The sequence below is a fragment of the Stomoxys calcitrans genome, chromosome 1, assembly GCF_963082655.1.
Source record: "Stomoxys calcitrans chromosome 1, idStoCalc2.1, whole genome shotgun sequence".
NCBI classification, from domain to species: domain Eukaryota; kingdom Metazoa; phylum Arthropoda; class Insecta; order Diptera; family Muscidae; genus Stomoxys; species Stomoxys calcitrans.
This window is the reverse complement of record NC_081552.1, coordinates 261,246,130-261,265,890: the sequence shown is the minus strand read 5'-3', so window position 1 is coordinate 261,265,890 and position 19,761 is coordinate 261,246,130. Positions and strand designations below refer to the sequence as shown.

General features: G+C 37.9%; 1 protein-coding gene across 1 annotated transcript in view; it reads right to left on the bottom strand.

Annotated features, from left to right (window-relative positions):
* The window catches only part of LOC106093601 (mucin-2), a 32,063-nt gene extending 31,890 nt beyond the window's left edge, over positions 1-173 (bottom strand). The window contains exon 1 of the mRNA XM_059371045.1: positions 111-173. The gene's annotated coding sequence lies outside the window, so the exon portion shown is untranslated. The remainder of the gene's footprint in view (positions 1-110) is intronic.
* Between the last annotated feature and the right edge of the window lie 19,588 nt (positions 174-19,761).

The following is a 19,761-nucleotide window of genomic DNA, read 5'->3' as shown; positions in this document are numbered from 1 at the left end:
ACTTTTTTTTTTGTTTTTGTGTCTTTGTTTTGTTTATATTGTATTTTTATTATTTTTTTTTTGTCTTTTATAAAACTAAATATATGTGAATGTATAAGCAGAAAAATTACAATTTAGTAGAATTAGGCTAGGGGATATGTTACTGGAGACCGTACCGTTTTGATCGATCTGTGAGAACTGAAGATGATACAGCAAGAGCTTTCGTATATAAACAACGTCGGTGCGCAAGCGTTTGGCAGCTGAGATGCGTTGTGACGTCACTGGCAAAAGAGCACTAATAATATGCCCATCCACCCATACAACCGTATTAAACGCAATCCAGCAACCACAATAAGCAGCAGCATCTGCCACACACAGCACTTCGCACCGGCGAGAAACGAGACGTGTTGGGGATGAGGTCTCAGAAGATGATGAGTTTGGGTGTGGGTTTAACACACACTCTCTTTTTCTCTTGCGATCTCTTCAACCAACGCTCTAAAACTCTGGCATCTCTTGCTTGGTTTTCGCCCGCAAAGTAAGACTTTCTGTGCAGAGAGCCTGACCAGGCCAAAATAGTTCGCTCGCCTATGCCGTTTGGGTGTGAGAAAACTCACCCCCCAGTGTGCTGGTGTTAGTTAAGACTACCCAAATGAATGCTTATCAATCACAAATGTTTCCCATATTCTAGACTTCTTTTCCTTTAAACGCTTTTATGTTATGTCCAACCAGAATTTGCTTGTTTGACTAAAAATTCTTGTTTCCAACTACAACTCCTAAACTAACCTGTTGAATAAATTCAATTTTTCGAATTCTAGCCACAAAACATAGTCTGGTGAATGTGAATATGTTTTTGGTGGTATAAACGTGCGATCTTGGCGATTTTCAAAAAAATAATAAAATGTTCTAACTTCTAGACTTTCCTGTTTCACAAAACGGCTATTCAAATTGTCGGAATTAATTTGAGATTCTTTTTGACAGCCAACATATTTGAGTGCCTGTTTGAAGCTTAGTTCCAAATACCAATTGATTTGAATGTGCCAAAGCCGTTTAAATCCCCAGGCTGACAGGTGTTTTGGGTAATAATGCCCCTGCCTTTCCATTTTACATTAAATGCAGATTTTCAAAAAAAAAAGTACAGTAACAGTTGCCTAATGCAAAAGGCATTCACACGTCAACGCACTAATGCAAGCTTCTCAATGAAAACCAGGAAATTCATTCAAATTAGAATTTTCTAATAAATCAATTGATAACGATTTTTTTTTTTTTGAAACTTTACACGGAAATTATCTGTAAATGGAGCAGTTTTAGCTATGAGGATTTAAAATGAAGACTATGTTGTGGGCATCAAATTATTTCAGCCCATGTATGTAACAAAAAAACAAGTAGCTGGCGTTGTTTGGTTTTTCAAATTTAATGCTGCATTTTCTTCTCTTCGAACTTTTGAACTTGTCTCGCCGCTGTGCTTGCCAAATAAAAACAAAAATTCTTCATCAATTTCCGTATGGGAAGTTAGCTGTCGAACTGACCACATCACTGGGTCGTTGACCGTTGGATTTGAAATTAAAAGCCTAGTGGCTAGGTCGTTTGAGTTGCTTCTTCTTTTGCTGTTTCCAATAACAAGTTTTCATGTTTCTTTTCTCATTCTTTTCGTAAAGAATGCGACACCATATCTATTGGAGTTTTGCAAGAAGAAGTTCGCATTGGAATGAAATCATTACCCAATCCATGATAAGATCATCGTTGATAAAAACAAATGAAAATCGTGCAATTTTATATGAGAATTCAATGAAATTTTGATGTATTATAAAAAAGTTGTTTGAGAAATTTTCTTTAATACCCGAGTTAAAAAATTGATATGGTCAGATCCAATTATATACGCCACTAACCGAACTGGGCCCGCTCCGCTTCTTCCTCGCCTTCTTTAACTCTCTAATATCTTTTTAGGGTGGGGACACTTCGCCCTGAATGTGGATATCGAATTCGTGGCATTGTAGCCTATGACGCTGAACGCGTTCGAATCCCGGCGAGAACATCGAACAATGCGGTGTTTATCCTCTCTTAATGTTGGCGACATTTGCGAGGTACAATGCCATACATGGTCATTTAAAAAATCTTCCCCAAAGAGTGCGTCACACTGCGGGGCGCCGTTCGGACTCGGCTATAAAAAAAGGGTCGCTTATCGTTCAGTTTAAACTTGAATCGGAAAGCACTCATAGATGTGTGAGAATTTGCCCCTTCTCGGTGTCTGGTGGTAATGTTCTTCCTTAGGATGATATTCTCATTAGGGGAGGGATGTCACCTCAAACATTTTCACTCCAATATCAAATTCGTGCTGCACTTCCAAATCCCTTTAATTTGAGCCCCATATTGTCATGGCCGGTAAATATGAACCGTTTGGAGGGTGTTTTGGGGCTGGGGCGGCCACCGGCACTTTTTACTGAAAACAGATATCAAATTCGTTCTTTATTCCCATCAGAAATGAAATTCAGTTTAGGGGGTGCTTTAGGGCGTACCCCGAAACAATTGGCTCCAAAATTGGATATCAAATTCATTTTCTACTCTCAAATAACTTTCATTTGAGTCTCATATTGTCATAATGGGTCAAATAACCCATTTGACGTATCTTTAGGAGGAAAAGTGCCAGCTAGACGGGTACCCAGTCTAGTCTAGGTACTTGAATCCAAATTTTAATACCATATTCGTGTTTTGGTCTCCAATACCTTTCATTTGAAACTTTCAGATATGGGTGGCGTTTTTGCGGTAAAGGGGAGGGTCCACCTCCACCCAATATCTAAAAATTATAAAGCCTATGTTTCCTTCCTGACAGACATACACAATCTATGAAAATTTTAAGGAAATCGGTTCAGCCAAGTATCATATAGTCATAATAGGTCTAATGGCGTTTTTGAGGGGTGGCATGACTCCCTATACTTCGATCTGATTTTGTATGCCAGATTCGAAATCTTCTCCCGAATACCTTTCATTTAAGCCCCATATTGAAATGAACGTCCAATATGTCTATTTGGGGCAGTTTTGGGGATGGGGCGGCCCGATAGGTACTTAGACTCAAATTTTAATACCATATTTCTTATTCTACTCTCCACCTTTCATTTGACACCCATATTGTCCCGATCGGTGCACTTTTGATTTTGGGTTGTGTGTTTGGCATAAGGGGGAGGGTCCGTTCCCCTTTCGATAGCAAAAAATTATATAGCCTATGTTTTCTTCCAGACCAACCTACACAATATGCGAAATTTTCGAGAAAATCGGTTCTGCCGTTTTTCAGTCTATACGGAACAAAGAAACCGAGTCCCATATATCTAAGCTTGGCTAACGTGCCCATTTTGGGCGTTTTTGAGGGGGTGGGGTGACCCCCTATACTTCGACATGAATTTGTAAGCTAAATCCGTTATCTACTCCAGCATACTTTTCATTTGATACCCATATTGTCACTGTCCCAAATTTCGGCGACATCGGACAATAAATGCTCCTTTTATTGCCCTAAAACCTTAAATCGAGAGATCGGTCTATATGGCAGCTATATCCAAATCTGGACCGATCTGAGCCCAATTGAAGAAGTATGTCGAGGGGCTTAACTTCGCTTACATTCCCAAATTTCGACGACATCGGACAATAAATGCGCTTTTATGGGCGCAAGACCTTAAATCGAAAGACCGGTCTACATGGTAGTCTAAGAGCCTAACATAATTCACTGACCCAAATATCAGCAAAATAGGATAATAAATGTGGCTTTTAGGGGCCTAAGACCCTAAATTGGCGGATCGGTCTATATGGAGGCTATATCAAGATATAGGCCGATATATCCCATCTTCGAATTTAACCTGCTTATGTACAAAACAAGTAAGAGCGTGCTCAGTTCGGCCGGGTCGAATCTTATATACCCTCCACCATGGATAGCATTTGTCGAGTTCTTTGCGCGCTATCTCTATTAAGACAAACAAAGAATAATGAATACGAACTGTTATACTATTGGAGCTATATCAAGTTATAGTCCGAGTCGGACATTGTAGTGGTCATTGTGTAATATTTCAGTCCACTCGGATAAGAATTGCTCCCTGTAGGGGCTCAAGAAGCAAAATCGGGAGACCTGTTTATATGGGAGCTGTTTCAAGCTATAAATGGATTCCAACCATATTGCACACGTATGTTGAGGGCCATGGTAGAAGCCTTTTGTACAAAATGTGTGCTAAATCGGATGAGAACTGCTCTCTCTAGAGGCTCAAGTAGTCAAGGACCCAGATCGATTTATATGGCAGCTATATCAGGTTATATACCGATTTGCGCCATACTCATCACAGTTTTTGGAAGTCATATCAAAACACCTCATGCTAAATGTTAGCCAAATCGGATGAGAATTGTGCCCTCTAGCGGCTCAAGAAGTCAAGATCCAAGATCGGTTTATATGCCACCTATACCAGGTAATAGACCGATTTGGATCATACATCGCACAAAGTTTGGAGGTGATATCAACACACCACGTGCAAAATTACAGCCAAATCGGATAAGAATTGCGCCTTCTAAAAGCTCAAGAAGTCAAGTCCCAAGCAGCTATATCAAAACATGGACCGATGTGGCCCATTTACAATCCCAACCGACCTACACCAATTAGAAGAATTTGTGCAAAATTTCAAGCGGCTAGCTTTACTCCCTCAAAAGTTAGCGTGCTTTTGATAGACAGACGGACATGGCTAGTTCGACTTAAAATGTCACGATGATCAAGAATATATGCACTTTATGGGGTCTTAGAAGAATATTTTGAGATGTTTCAATGTGCCCCCATCCAATGGTGGTCGGTATAAAAATCGTCTCCTGTAAAACTTTGATTGGAGTGTCGTAGTGCGACACATCTTTAAGGAGAATTTTTTACAGGGCATAGTATCTCACAAATGTCGCCAGCATTTAGAGGGTATAACCACCGCTGAAGTTTTTATCTGATATAACTTCTAGGATTCGAAACCAGACATTCAGCGTTATAAGAGGATATGCTGTACAAAAAATTTTATTGACCTTAATTTGACCGATTAAAATTGGTATTGCAAACAAAATCACTAAATGAATGAACCACACGTTATAATTATTTAATGGGGGGTTTTAAACATTGTTTTTCTTCTTTCCCTCTTTCTCTCCCTTTCTCGCTTTTTCCCACTCTTTCTGCAGACCAATTTTTATTATTCATAAAATTGCCCATTTTGTCATCAGTGCAGATGATATGAATTCCTATCTTAAGTGCCGAAAGCAATTTAAAATGAATATGCATTTGATGTTCATGCTAACCTGACAAGCTGAGAATCAGTGACAGAAAATGAAATGTTAAATATTTTTAAATGTATTCAGAACAACCCAAATAAATTGTTTAATTATATGGTGATGGATCATGATTTAATCTCTAGCGTCAGCCACCGTATTGATACAGATAAACATTTTAATATTAATATGGGCAATTATTTCAAAATTTTAAAATATGGAAATCGAATCCACTCAAGTCTAAAAAACTAATCGTTTTTTATTAGGAAATTTTTATGAGGTTATGAACCTTAATCCTGCTGACGTGCAACAACCCTAAAGACATTCTACTATTTTTATATATTATTCTATGGTTCTTCTTTAAATGTTTTAATAATGATACAAAAATGAACAAAGATTACCTATTGCCTTATTTGAGCATTGAACTCCGGAAGACATCTAAGTAAATACCTTGGCCCATGTGTCGATTCGAATGCCCGAATTTATAGCCATACGAGAAAATTAAATATATATTTCTAACATCTCAAGGAAGATCATTAGCGTGTGTTGGTCTATTCATACAAATACCGTTCTGGTAATCAAAATATGTGGAATCAATGTTCAATACATCGCGAATCGCGTTTGGTAAAAAATTTAACATATTACATTTTTTTTTTCATTATTTAAGCATATACAAACGAGATAAAATTAAACAAAAATAATTTGCCATGCCTTTGTTTTAATTCATTTGGGGATGGATGTTCAAAATGGTATTAAAACAAATCTGAATCGTACTAAAGCCAATGAAAGTTTGGTATTAATACTAATACCTGTTATAGCTCTCGGTTTTTGTGAGAGCTATATTAGGTTATAGGCCACCGCAGCGCAGAGGTAAACATGTCCGCCAATGACGCTAAACGCCTGGGTTTCAATCCAGGCGATACCTTCAGAAAAAATTTTTTTCAACGGTGATCTTCCTCTCCTAATGCTGGCAACATTTGTGAGGTACTATGCCATGTAAAACTGCTCTCCAAAGACGTGTCGCACTGCGTCACGCCGTTCGGACTCGGCTTTAAAAAGGAGGCCCCTTATCATTGTGCTTAAACTTGAATCGGACTGCCCTCATTGTTATGTGAGAAGTTTGCCCCTGTTCTTTATTAGGTTATACACCGATTCGGGCTACACTTGTCAATATTGGAAGTCATAAAAGAATACTTCGTTCAAAAGTTCAGCCAAATCAGGTTGCAATTACAGTATCTAGAGTAGAGCTGGGAAATCGGTATCGCTATTCACTCCATTCGATAGTTTCGATATTTTTCCTGTAAACTAGCATTACAATCGATAGTATTGACAAATTTGTTAAATATATTATCAAATATGCATATCTTCAAAGAAAATGCTTTAATTTAACAGGACGAGCCTTGAACATCGAAGACATACATATATGGTATTCGATATTAAGGTCGAGTAATCGAATCCTTTTTATACCCGCCACAATTCCGTTTGCAACACATCGAAATATCAATTTCCGACCCTACAAATTATACATATTTCGGATCATCATAAAATTCTAAGACGATTTAACCATGTCCGTGTGTCTCTCCGTCCGTCTATTGCAATTACTCTACAGGCTTCAAAAATTGAGATATTGAGCTGAAATTTGGCACAGATACGTCTTTTTGATGCACGCTGGGCAAGTTTTTGAACGGGCCAAATCGGACCATATTTGGGTACAGCTGCTATATTGACGGATTTTCCGATAAGGGGTCTATTGCCCACAAAAACTTTATTTTTCATCTGATTTAGCTGAAATTTTAAAATTGAGTAGTTTAAGGCTTCCCGACAACTGACCTAAATATGGTTCAGATCGGGTTATATTTAAATATAGCTACCATATAGACCGATCTCCCGATTAAGGGTCTGTAGACTATAAAAAAATTTATTTATTACCCGATTTCGCTGAAATTTGAAACATTGGGTTATTTTAAGCCTCCCGACATCTGACTTAAATATGGATTAGAACGGTCCATAATTATATATAGCTGTCATATAGACCGATCTCCCGATAATGGGTCAGAAGCTCATAAAAGCTTTATTTATTACTTGATTTCGCTGACATTTAAAACAGTGGGTTATTTTAAGTCTCCCAACATCCGACCTAATTATGATTCAGATCGGACTGTATTTAGATATAGCTACCATATAGACCGATTTCCCGATAAAGGGTCTGAAGGCCATAAAAGCTTTATTTATTACCCGATTTCGCTGAAATTTTAAACAGTGCGTAATTTTAAGCCTCCCAACATCCGACCTAAATATGGTACAGATCGGACTATATTTAGATATAGCTGTCATATAGACCGATCTGCCGATAAAGGGTCTGAAGCCCATAAAAGCTTTATTTTTTAACCGATTTCACAAAAATTTGAAATAGTGAGTTATTTTTAGCGTCCTGATACCCGACCTAAAGATGGTTCAGATCGGACTATATTTAGATATAGCTGTCATATATACCATTCCTGGGTCTTAACTTCTTGAGCCACTAGAGGGCGCAAATCATATCCGATTGCGTTGAAATTTTGCACGACGTGTTTCGTTATGATTTTCAACAACTGTGCAAAGTATGTATCAAATCGGTCCATAACCTGATATAGGTGCCATATAAACCGATCTGGGATTTTGACTTCTTGAGCTTCTGTAGGGCGCAATTATTATTTGATTTGGGTGAAATTTTGTACAACGGATTCTTCCAAGACCTTCAACATACATTTCAAATATGGTCTGAATCGATATATAGCCTAATATAGGTCCCCTATAAAGCGATCTCCCTACTTTACTTTTTGAGCCCCTAAAGGGCGTAATTCTGTTTCGATTTAGCTGAATTTATACACAATGACTTCTGGTATGGTCTCCACCATACATTTATGATGTCAAAATTGTGGTCCGAATCGGACTATAACTTGATATAGCTGCAATAGCAAAGCAATTCTTTTCTTTCCTTTGTTTGCCTAAAAAGAGACACCGGGAAAAGAACTCGACAAATGGTGGAGGGTATGCAACATTCGGCCCGGCCGAACTTAGCACGTTTTTACTTGTTACAGCCTTATAAGTGTAAATCGGGCGATACATATATATGGGAGCTATATCTCAATCTGAACCGATTTTGATGAAAATTTGAAGATTGTTAAAATCAGTAACAAGCCAGTCTTTGTCAAAATTTGTGCAGATCGGTTGAAAATTGTAGGAACTACGGCCATTTAAGTGCAAATCGCCCGATACATATATATAGGAGCTATATCTAAATCTGAACCGATTTATACCAAAATCAATAGCGTTTGTCCTTGGGCAAAAAAAAGTGACATGTGCAAAATTTCGTGACAATCGCACAACAAATACGACCTGCACTTTGATTACAAGAGTGTATGGACTCACAGACGGACATGGCTGAATCGAATCGAAGTGATTCTGAGTCGATCGGTATACTTATCAATGGGTCTAGCTCTTCTCCTTCTTAGCGTTGCAAATCTGTAATACCCTGTACCACAGTGGTGGTGAAGGGTATAAACAGTCCATGCCAAATTTTGTTTAGATCGGTTGAAAGTTGTAAGTACTACGGCCATTTAAGTGCAAATCGGGCGATACATATACAATATATGGGAGCTATATTAAAGTCTGAATCGATTTTTACCAATCGGTTCAGAAAGTGATTCTGAGCCGATCGGTAAACTTATCAATGGGTTTAGCTCTTCTCTTTCTTAGCGTTGCAAGCAAATGCACAAACTTATACTACACTGTACCACAGTGGTGGTGTAGGGTATAACAAGTAAAAGCGTGCTAAGTTCGGCCGGGCCGAATCCTATATACCCTCCACCGTGGGTCGCAACTGTCGAATTCTTTTTCCGGCATTTCTTCTTAGGCAAAAAAGGATATAAGAAAAGATTTGCTCCTCTATTAGAGCGATATCAAGATATGGTCCGGTTTGGACCACAATTAAATTATATGTGTAAAATGTCAGCCAATTCGAATAAGAATTGAGACCTTTGGGGTCAAGAAGTAAAATATAGAGATCGATTTTTATGGGAGCTGTATCAGACTATAGACCGATTCAGACCATAAAAAACACGTAAGTTGATGGTCATGAGAGGATCCGTCGTACAAAATTCCAGGCAAATCGGATAATAATTGCGACCTCTAGAGGCTCAAGAAGTCAAGATCCCAGATCGGTTTATTTGGCAGCTATATCAGGTTATGAACCGATTTGAAACTTATTTGACACAGTTGTTGGAAGTAAGAATAAAATACGTCATGCAAAATTTCAGCCATATCGGATAGGAATTGGGCCCTCTAGAAGCTCAAGAAGTCAAGACCCAAGATCGGTTTATATGACAGCTATATCAGGTTAAAAACCGATTTGGACCATACTTTACACAGTTGTTGGATATCATAACAAAACACGTCGTGCAAAATTTCATTCCAATCGGATAAGAATTGCGCCCTCTAGAGGCTCAAGAAGTCAAGACCCAAGATCGGTTTATATGGCAGCTATGTCAAAACAGGGACCGATATGGCCCATTTACAATACCAACCGACCTACGCTAATAAGAAGTATTTGTGCAAAATTTCAAGCGGCTAGCTTTACTCCTTCGGAAGTTAGCGTGCTTTCGACAGACAGACGGACGGATGGACAGACGGACGGACATGGCTAGATCGACATAAAATTTCGCGACGATCAAGAATATATATACTTTATAGGGTCTCAGACGAATATTTCGAGTAGTTACAAACAGAATGACGAAATTAGTATACCCCCCATCCTATGGTGGAAGGTATAAAAATACGCCAATATTAATGAATGAGAGATTTATTACAACTCAACAAGACTATTGAGAGTCAGGCGTTAAAGCTTCTATAGACTTTTTTGAAAACAAAGCAAATCGACTTGTCGACATGTCAAAAAACACTTAATTTATTGCAAAACGTGTTGCAAAGTGTAATCAGTTCAAGCCATTTCAGCTCTCCAACACCACCGATTGTAAGTTATTGCACAATGATGCCAAAATTTTGGTAACACCTTCATTAGCAGTTGACTTATTCCTGGTTCATCTGAGATATCCTCCTTTATTACAAAGATGGTGAGAGGCACAGTGATGACCTTCTGGATATTTTAAAAATTACAAAGCAATAACTAATTGGCTTGTTGTGCAAGACATCCCACAATCCCTTAATCACATGAAAGCACATCCGGTTTAAGTTTGATGTTGTATTAACGGATACTCTTTTAAAAATCCGCTTACTTTCAACATAGGAAGGTTTTAAAAAATGTTCGATTTCAACTCGAATTTCTGTCAATCAATGCAGATGATATGCTAATGTTATCGCATTTTTATATTCAATTTGAGGTAATAAAGATGAACAAATCAGATTAATTCTTTATCATTAAACGATATCATTACCATTAATCATCAAGAGTATAAGCTTTAATTCATTTCGCATATCCGCACAGTGAAAGGTTGCTAAATGGCATCAAAAAAGAAAGAAAATAAAAATTAACTATTGTACATTCTATTGTAAATTCTTTTATACTTTATTTTGTCAATGGTTTTGAACAATTTACGTATTGAATGGTTAATATAAGCATTTATGATTACAATTTTATAGCCCCCACCATAGGATGGGGGTGTACTAATTTCGTCATTCGGTTTGTAACACCTCAAAATATTCGTCTGAGACCCCATTAAGTATATGTATTCTTGATCGCCATGACATTTGGAGTCAATCAAGTCCTGTCCGTCCGTCTGTCTGTCGAGAGCACGCTAACTTTCGAAGGAGTTAAGCTAGCCGTTGGCTAGAAGAAAAAGAAACTTTAAAGAAAATTTAACAATTTAATCAAAGTTACTGATAAAATAAATTAATAAATAGTTATAAAAATAAAACAAAACCAATAATTAATTAAAATGATTATAAATCAAAGATTTGAACTGTCGTTCATTACTTACAATTTGAATACTATTGGGAAGATTATTCCAGAGACGTATAGCATTAACAAAGAACTGTTGTTCAGATACACGATATTGATGACGTATTTGTATAACTTATTTACCTCTTGTAGAGTTGGCAACACGCAAAACAGAAGCCAGATATGGCGGTCCATTGGTATAAATTATCTTGTGGATCATTTGCAACGAGCGTATCTTAAGGAACTAGTTAAATGAGACACCATATACTTGTCTAGGATAGTCAGATGCCCGGTCTCCTCTACGCAAACCAAAAATGTATCCAACGACGTCGCTAAAGGCCACGTGCAATTTATTCCTATGAGTTACATCACAACCGTAAAAAACCTCGCAAGAATATAATAGTTTCGGCAGAATAAATGTCCTAGCCAAAAGCATTCTTATTGACAAAGGGGTATACTGTCGACTCATATTTAAGTTTCGTAAATCGCCGTAGGTCCTGCCCACTGTCATACTGACATGATTCTTCCATGAAAGTCTATCATCAATCACCAACCCAAGGTTTCTTGCAGATGAAGCAATCTCAATTGGGGCTCCAGCAATTGCCACATCAAGATTGGGCGGCATTGTCACCCGATTCCTACAAGGCACTTTGACTTTGTTGGATTTAAAAGTAGTCTGTTGGCGTTTGCCCATATGTTTATCCCATCCAAGTCAATATTAAGACGAAGTACGCCTCTCCAGCGAGGAGCTCATATACAGCTGTATATCGTCGGCATACATATGAATATCACAGTTGCGCAACTGTCCGGAAAGGTCATTGCTATATAAGGAAAAAAGGAGTGGGCCCAATACAGACCCCTGTGGAACACCTCTTGAGACTATCAATCATACCGATTGGCTTCTTTTCGAAAGATAGGAAACTATAAAATCCGTTGTTCTTTCAGAAAACTTAAATAAATGTTTCAGTTTAAGGCAAAGTATATTGGGATCAACGGAATCAAATGCCTTCCAATGATCTAAAAGAACAAGAAAGGTAACTTTTTCGCTGTCAATATCACTCCGTACATCTTCAACTACTTCCAAAAGTGCAGTAGTGCAACTGTGCTTTGGCCGGAAACCAGATTGAAAATCTGTTAGCAGCGAATTATTCGCAATATATTCGGATATTTTCCGGTTGACTAGAGTCTCAAATGGAAGTATTGCTAAGGCGCATTTATTGTTCGATTTCGCCAAAATTTGGGACAGTGAGTTAAATTAAGCCCCTCGACATACTTCTGCAATATGGCACAGATTGGTCCAGATTTGGATACAGCTGCCATATAGACCGAGCTCTCGATTTAAGGTTTTGGGGCCATGAAAGGCACATTTATTGTTCGATGTTGCCGTAATTTGGGACAGTGAGTTAAGCCCCTCGACATATTTATGGAATTTAGCCTAGATCGATCAAGATTTGCAAATAGCTGCCATATAGACCGATCTCTCGATTGAAGGTTTTGAGGCCATTAAAGGCGCATTTATTGTCCGATTTCGCTGAAATTTGAGACAGTGAGTTAAGTTAAGCCTCTCGAAATCATTCTTCAATTGGGCAGAGATCAGTATAGATTTTGATATAGCTGCCATATATACCGAACTCTCGATTTAAGATCTTGGGCCCATAATAGGCGCTTTTAGTTATTTATTTATTTTTTTCTGTCAGCCAACACGCAGGGGATGTCCCCTATGAATGCAGTGCATTGCGTTGGCGAGAGGAAATTAGGAATTGGGGGGGGAAGGATGTAGTGCTTATTGACATTTGTCTTAAATCTTTGGATGTCAAAGTAGGTGGGAAAAACATTAGCCGGAAGTCGCAATAGGCAATAGAGTTGGATACCCCACTGTCTCCAATGAACGCCATCGCTCACCTCTGTACACGGTCCAGTAGCTCCAGGGATGATTTTGAAGCTCCAGCCCATACATGTGAGTTGTACTCCATTTTCGGCCTTATGAAAGTGGTGTAGATGTTAAGAAGATCAGACGGAGTGAAGTAATTCTTACACCGTTTAAGGAAGCATGTTTAGCCCAACGGATATCACTTTGTATTTTCATGCCAACAACATCAAGAGCTTTTGATTGCTCAACATCTAGACCGTTGATAGACAAAGATGATCGTAATGGGTTAGCGAATCGTTGTGCGATAACAAGCAGTACGATTCATTCGACCCCACTCAGAAATGGCCAGCAAATCCTGACAAAGTGTATCGTCCATAACCCGCCTTTTGTCCTCAATCTCTCGAAGACTTGGTTTATGGTTGAATGAGTACGAATGATAGAGATTACTGTCATCCGCAAATGAGTAGATCGGATTCGATGTCTGACCCAACAGATCGTTGATGAAAATAAGAAAAAGAGAAGGAGAAAGAACAGAGCCCTGGGGTACACCTGTGGTCAATTTGCGCTGTGCATCTTGCATTTGTCTGTGTCCGTTTGCATTCTTGCATCGTCTGTGTCCGTGCGGTCACGTTTGTTGTTAGCAAACCACTTCTGAACGATTTGTCCCGACGAAGCAGAATCTGAATAAGAATTAAACAAATAACCTTGCTTTCCATCAATAAATCAAGAAGCGAAATTGCTTTGAATCCATTTTGCTAAAAATCACATACTCGTAGAAATCTTACTAAAACCACTTTAACGTGCGAACTAATTATCTGATAACAATAAAATTTTACAGGTATTTTTCTGTCATGATCTCTGGCTTGCGGCAAATATCCAAGTAAAGCATCAATTTAAGCTGAATTATCCTTATCCTAAATGCAGATTTGAAATAGGTTTATTTGACGGATTTCCCTTTAAAGAACTCTCAAATAAACCTATTTTAAGGCTTCATTGGGTTTTGTGAATAAGGCCTTTAATACTCAGCGCCTGAGGGTTTGACTAAGTAAATAAAACAAACTCAAAATTTATTTATTGGTACATGATGGACCTCATAGGGAGGCAGGTAGTCAATCGACACTGATGAGCCGCAGTAATTACAACTGGCTAAAGTACGTTTAGTAGGTCGATTAACAGCCGGTAGTATTTTTTTTTCTGAATGAATGCAAGGATTATGCATATTATCAATTTTTAATAACAATATGCAACAAAAGCAAAGGATGAATAAAATCGTAAAATTTCATATTCACGTTGTATGTGAGTAAGAATCTCTGTGCAGCTGCCATGGTGAGGGGGCGATGCAGCGTAAATTATATTTAAATGAAACCAGGTAAGTATATTTTGTTTTAAGCCAAGATATGAAGTAGGAAAACAAAAGTAAAACAACGGATAAAAACAACAACATTGGAGGTCATTTGTACCATTAATTTGCCCAATACATTCAATGAATCGATCGATTGATCCATCCATTGATCGAGTTTCAATGCGCCCAAGGAATGTGATGAAATCGACTTGTTTAGCAGTTGTCGTGACAAATCGCAATGTTTATTTGGACTAGCAAGCGAAAAACACGACACGCAAATAAAATTTTCATTTTCAAACAGAAGACATGAAACCTTTTGGAGTATGGAGTATTCATTCCAACATTCATCCATTAGCACAGGTTCAGGTTTGGGCTTGTTAATGCTGCGTTGTTACTTAGCGCAAGCCATGGCCTTCTGAAAGATGAAAGGCTAGCCTGCGCATGGGCTAGCCATTTAACTTCCGAAAGTATTCCTCACCCATTAGAGCAGTCTCAAAGGCGCCCGCTCTCAATACGAATCGATTAATTTCATATAAAACGAAACTATTTTCTGCTTGTCTTCTTTGCAAAAAATCCACACCAATATCGTTAAGAATTAATGCAGAACAATGGCGAATTGTCCAAGCATTTGGGACAACAATTTCTAGATTCAAGTTTTTTGGGACCAGCGCGCTAAGCTGGTGCTTGTGCGCTAGTGCGTCAAAGCCGGAAAGGCTATTTGATTGGTGTTGAATATTTATAATGTGACTATCGAGTGATATATATACATATAATTAATTATTTAAGCCAGTGGTCACCAAAGCTTATAAGAAAGTCAGATGTATAATTCATTGCTAATAGACCATTTAATGAAAATTCCAGTTTCAGGATCGAGTCCCAAGCCCAAGCCACTTAATTTGAACTGCTTTGCGCAATCACAGCATAATTGGGCACACTCGTTTCTTATCTTGGGAGAAATAAGAAAAGAACAACAAAAATCAATATTAAAAAAAAAGTATACAAAATATTTGTGTGAATGCGTAATCAGTTACTTGTTTTATTTTATTTTATTCTACTCATTTTTTTTTTTTTTTGGGTTATTGAATATTTTGTCAAAATAAACTTCCCATTTTGTTTTTATATAAAATTTATATGGGTCAATAAACGACCTTGGCTAATTTGCCAATTTAAGGAAACGCATAATTCGTTAGACGACAATATATATGTGTGTACGTATGTAGGTCACTAGACGACCTTTGCTAATTTGCTTATTTAAGGAAACAATAAAAGGTTTAGCTGTTTATCCAGTGACATTGGCAATCGGAAAAACAAACACACAGATCACAGTGAAGTAGAATCCACTAAAATAATGACAACAAAGTTTTTATTCGATAGCTCAAGTTATTGGAAATAATCAGACCTTCTAAAATATGTTCACAACAACAACAACATTTAAGTTTCGCCTCGGGATCCCTTGGGGAATGGGATTGCCAGCCATATGCTTATCCCATTTTTGAAGAGAGGTGCCCCCAAATTGAGTTTTCGGACCATATTGTTATGTTCGAAATGTCGCCATGACAGTGGCTCAAAGAAAAACACTGACAGAAAACTTGATACAAAACGTGCTTTTTTCACGTTGATAGTGAAGCAAACAAATTATAAAACGATAAGTTGCATTGTCGCAGAAGTAAGCATGTCAGCCTATGACGCTGAACGCCCTCCATATGCCGGCGACATTTGTGAAGTACTATTCCATGTAATAACTTCTCTTCAAAGAGGACACGCCGTACGGACTCGGCTATAAATAGTAGGACCCTTTGAGGACCCTTTGACATGCTAACCTCCGCACCACGGTGACCTCCAAATTTATAATAACCTCCCCACATTGAAATGAACATTCCTATTGATGGTAAAATTTTTAATTTCCTTCTAACTCCTGTGTATAGTACATTTCATAGCTTGTATTTTCCTCTGGTAACTTTGTCCCTCTGCTTTTAGCAGGGTTTAATAATGTTTAAAGTGTATTCTTCATTTAAAAAAAAAAAAACAAGTAAGAGCGTGGATCGCATTTGTCGAGTTCTTTGCGCTGTATCTCATTTTAGGCAAACAAAGAATAATGAATAAGGACGGAGGAGAAGGAGCTATATCAAGTTATAATCCGATTCGGAGCTTAAGAAGCAAACTTGGGAGATCGGTTTATATGGGAGCTGTATCAAGCCATAGATCGATTGAGACCATATTGCACACGTATGTTGAAGGCCATGGTAGAAGCCGTTGTACAAAATCTGTGCCAAATCGGATGAAAATTGTGCTCTCTACACGCTCAAGAAGTCAAGATCCCAGATCAGTTTATATGGCAGCTATATTAGGTTATTTGCGCCATTCTCATCATAGTTTTTGGAAGTCATATCAAAACTCCTCATGCAAAATTTTAGCCAAATTGAATGACAATTGCGCCCTCTTGCGGCTCAAGAAGTTAAGATCCAAGATAGGTTTAAATGGCACCTATACCAGGTTATGAACCGATTTGGACCATACTTCGCACATATGTTGGAAGTGATACCAAAACACCACGTGCAAAATTTCAGCCAAATTGGACGAGAACTGCGCCCCCTAGAGGCTCAAGAAATTAAGACCCAAGATCGCTTTATATAGCAGCTATATCAAAACATTGGCGGATATGGCCCATTTACAATCCCAACCGACCTACACTTATAAGAAGTATTTGTGGAAAATTTCAAGCGGCTAGCTTTACTCCTTCGAAAGTTAGCGTGCTTCCGACTGACAGACGGACGGACATGGCTAGATCGGCTTAAAATATTATGACGATCAAGAATATATATACTTTATGGGGTCTTAGACAAATATTTCGAGGAGCTACAAACATAAAGAGGAAATAAATACTTATACCCCATCCTATGGTGGAGATTATAACAATATAAAATAATTAATGTTCGTTAGTGAGATATTTGGCTTCAATCTAGTTAAAATATACGAATACGCTTAAAGAACGGTTGCCGGTATACTGAAATATTTCTTTTTTTAATTTGCCTACTAAACAAAGCAGAAATTACCAATCACTACAACCAATTAACATTGTGCAGACGATATTGCTGTACTTATCCATATTTATTGGTGCACATAATAAATGAGCAATCCGGCTTTGCCAACACAGAAATCTTTGATGCACTTAGAAAGTGGGTTATCCCAGATTTTTATGGTGGTCTTATTCGAAGTCATTAACTAAACTTGTTGGACGTTTTCTCATCTCATTGCCATAAATGAAAGAAATAAACAAAATTTCAATAACAGCTGGTTGCCAAAAAGGCGCTACTGAAACTTAGTGGATTAGATCATGTGCTTTGGATCTAAGTTCGAACTGGCATCATCATTTTGACATTTACAATGTTCGAGTTATTGACCTCGCCTTAAGTCCGATTACTGGCAGTCCATTAATTTAAATAATGTTCGCTGAATCACTTCAGAGTTAGGTGTAATCGAGTTGCAGGCTGTGCCATAAAATATCTGTCGCGTGAGAATTTGCGGCTGTTGATGATGATGATGATGATATTTTGCGCCCCCAGCGCCCAGTGACAGTTTCGTTACTGCCACTTGTGTTATTTGTTAGGCATTCTTTGTAGAAAACACGTTTCTGTTTCTCTTTAAAGACAAGCAGCAAACAAGCAATTACAATAACAATAATAAAAGCAAAAGTGCAACAAATCATCGAGGCGACCTTTCAATGACAATGACATGTGTGCTTACGTGAGAGCAATATACATATATTGAACAGAGAAAAGCCCAAACAGATAGCCTTTATCAGTGGGGCAATTATCCAACTGTCGAACAGTGAAATAGAAGATTTGCATCTGATGGGTTTTTTCAAGGTACTTCAATTACCTTTCACATTGAAATCTTATCGACCCTTGTTGTAATCTTTTACTTGATAACATAATATTAGAAAAAATATTGAGAAGCGAGTACATATCATCCATCCATCCAACACACTTTTGTTATTGTTTCGAAATGAGTAAAAAAAAGTGGGGTTTCAAAAGCAGTCTCTAAAGCAAATTGTAGCCGAAATCTTAAAATTTACATATTTTTTGTCAGGTGTTCTGGCTTTGGGTATTGTTTTGGCAGATTGTTTGATGAGGCTTGCTTTTGTGTTTTTTTTTTTTTGTTCTGGTTCATTGTACTTAAAATTTGCATTAAACGGATTAAAAATTCGATGATATGAAATGCCAACATTTTGGGAAGTAATAATTATGAATCAAATACCTAGCCATTCTCCCACGTTCAATTTAGCCAAAATCTTGGAGAAAAAAACCCCCATGGATTCTGTGACAAATGAAAGCAGGTTATACACCTGTCGACTATTTTGATGAAATCAGAGCGTATTACGATGAAGGCTTCAAGAAGCCTAATCGGAGGATTGGATTATATAAGGGCCAATATATTGGGTTGCCCAAAAAGTAATTGCGGATTTTTTAAAAGAAAGTAAATGCTTTTTTAATAAAACTTAGAATGAACTTTAATCAAATATACTTTTTTTACACTTTTTTTCTGAAGCAAGCTAAAAGTAACAGCTGATAACTGACAGAAGAAAGAATGCAATTACAGAGTCACAAGCTGTGAAAAATTTGTCAACGCCGACTATATGAAAAATCCGCAATTACTTTTTGGGCAATCCAATATATTTATAGACCAATGGGGGGAACAATTTCGCTGCACATATGAAATTTTAACCTAATCGGACTAATATTGAGACATCTTCATGCTAAAATTGCAAAAATTGCCCATGAATATTCCACTAAGGAACAGGGGTAAACTTCTCACATATCAATGAGTGCAGTCCGATTCAAGTATTAAACTCAACTATAAGGCGCCTCCTTTTTATAGCCGAGTCCGAACGGCGTGCCGCAGTGAGACACCTTTTTGGAGAGAAGTTCTACATGGCATAGTACCTCACAAATGTTGCCAGCATTAGGCGGGGAAAACCACCGCTGAAAATTTTTCTGATGGTCTCGCCAGGATTCGAACCCAGGAGTTCAGCGTCATAGGCGGACATGCTAACCTCTGCGCTACGGTGGCCTCTTCAAGCTAAATGAACCAAATCGAGGAATTGAAGAAGAAATTTGAAGAATCGGTTTATACGAGTGCAGTAGAGGATGTTCTGAGTTGGTATATCCCACATCACCACAGTGGTACAGGGTATTATAACTTAGTGCATTTGATTGTAACACCCAGAAGGGGAAAAATATAGATCCATTGATAAGTATACCCATCGGCTCAGAATCATTTTCTGATTCGGTTTAGTTATGTCCGTCTGTCTGTCCATGTTAATTTGTGTACAAACTACAGGTCACCATTTTCATCCGATCGTCTTGAAGT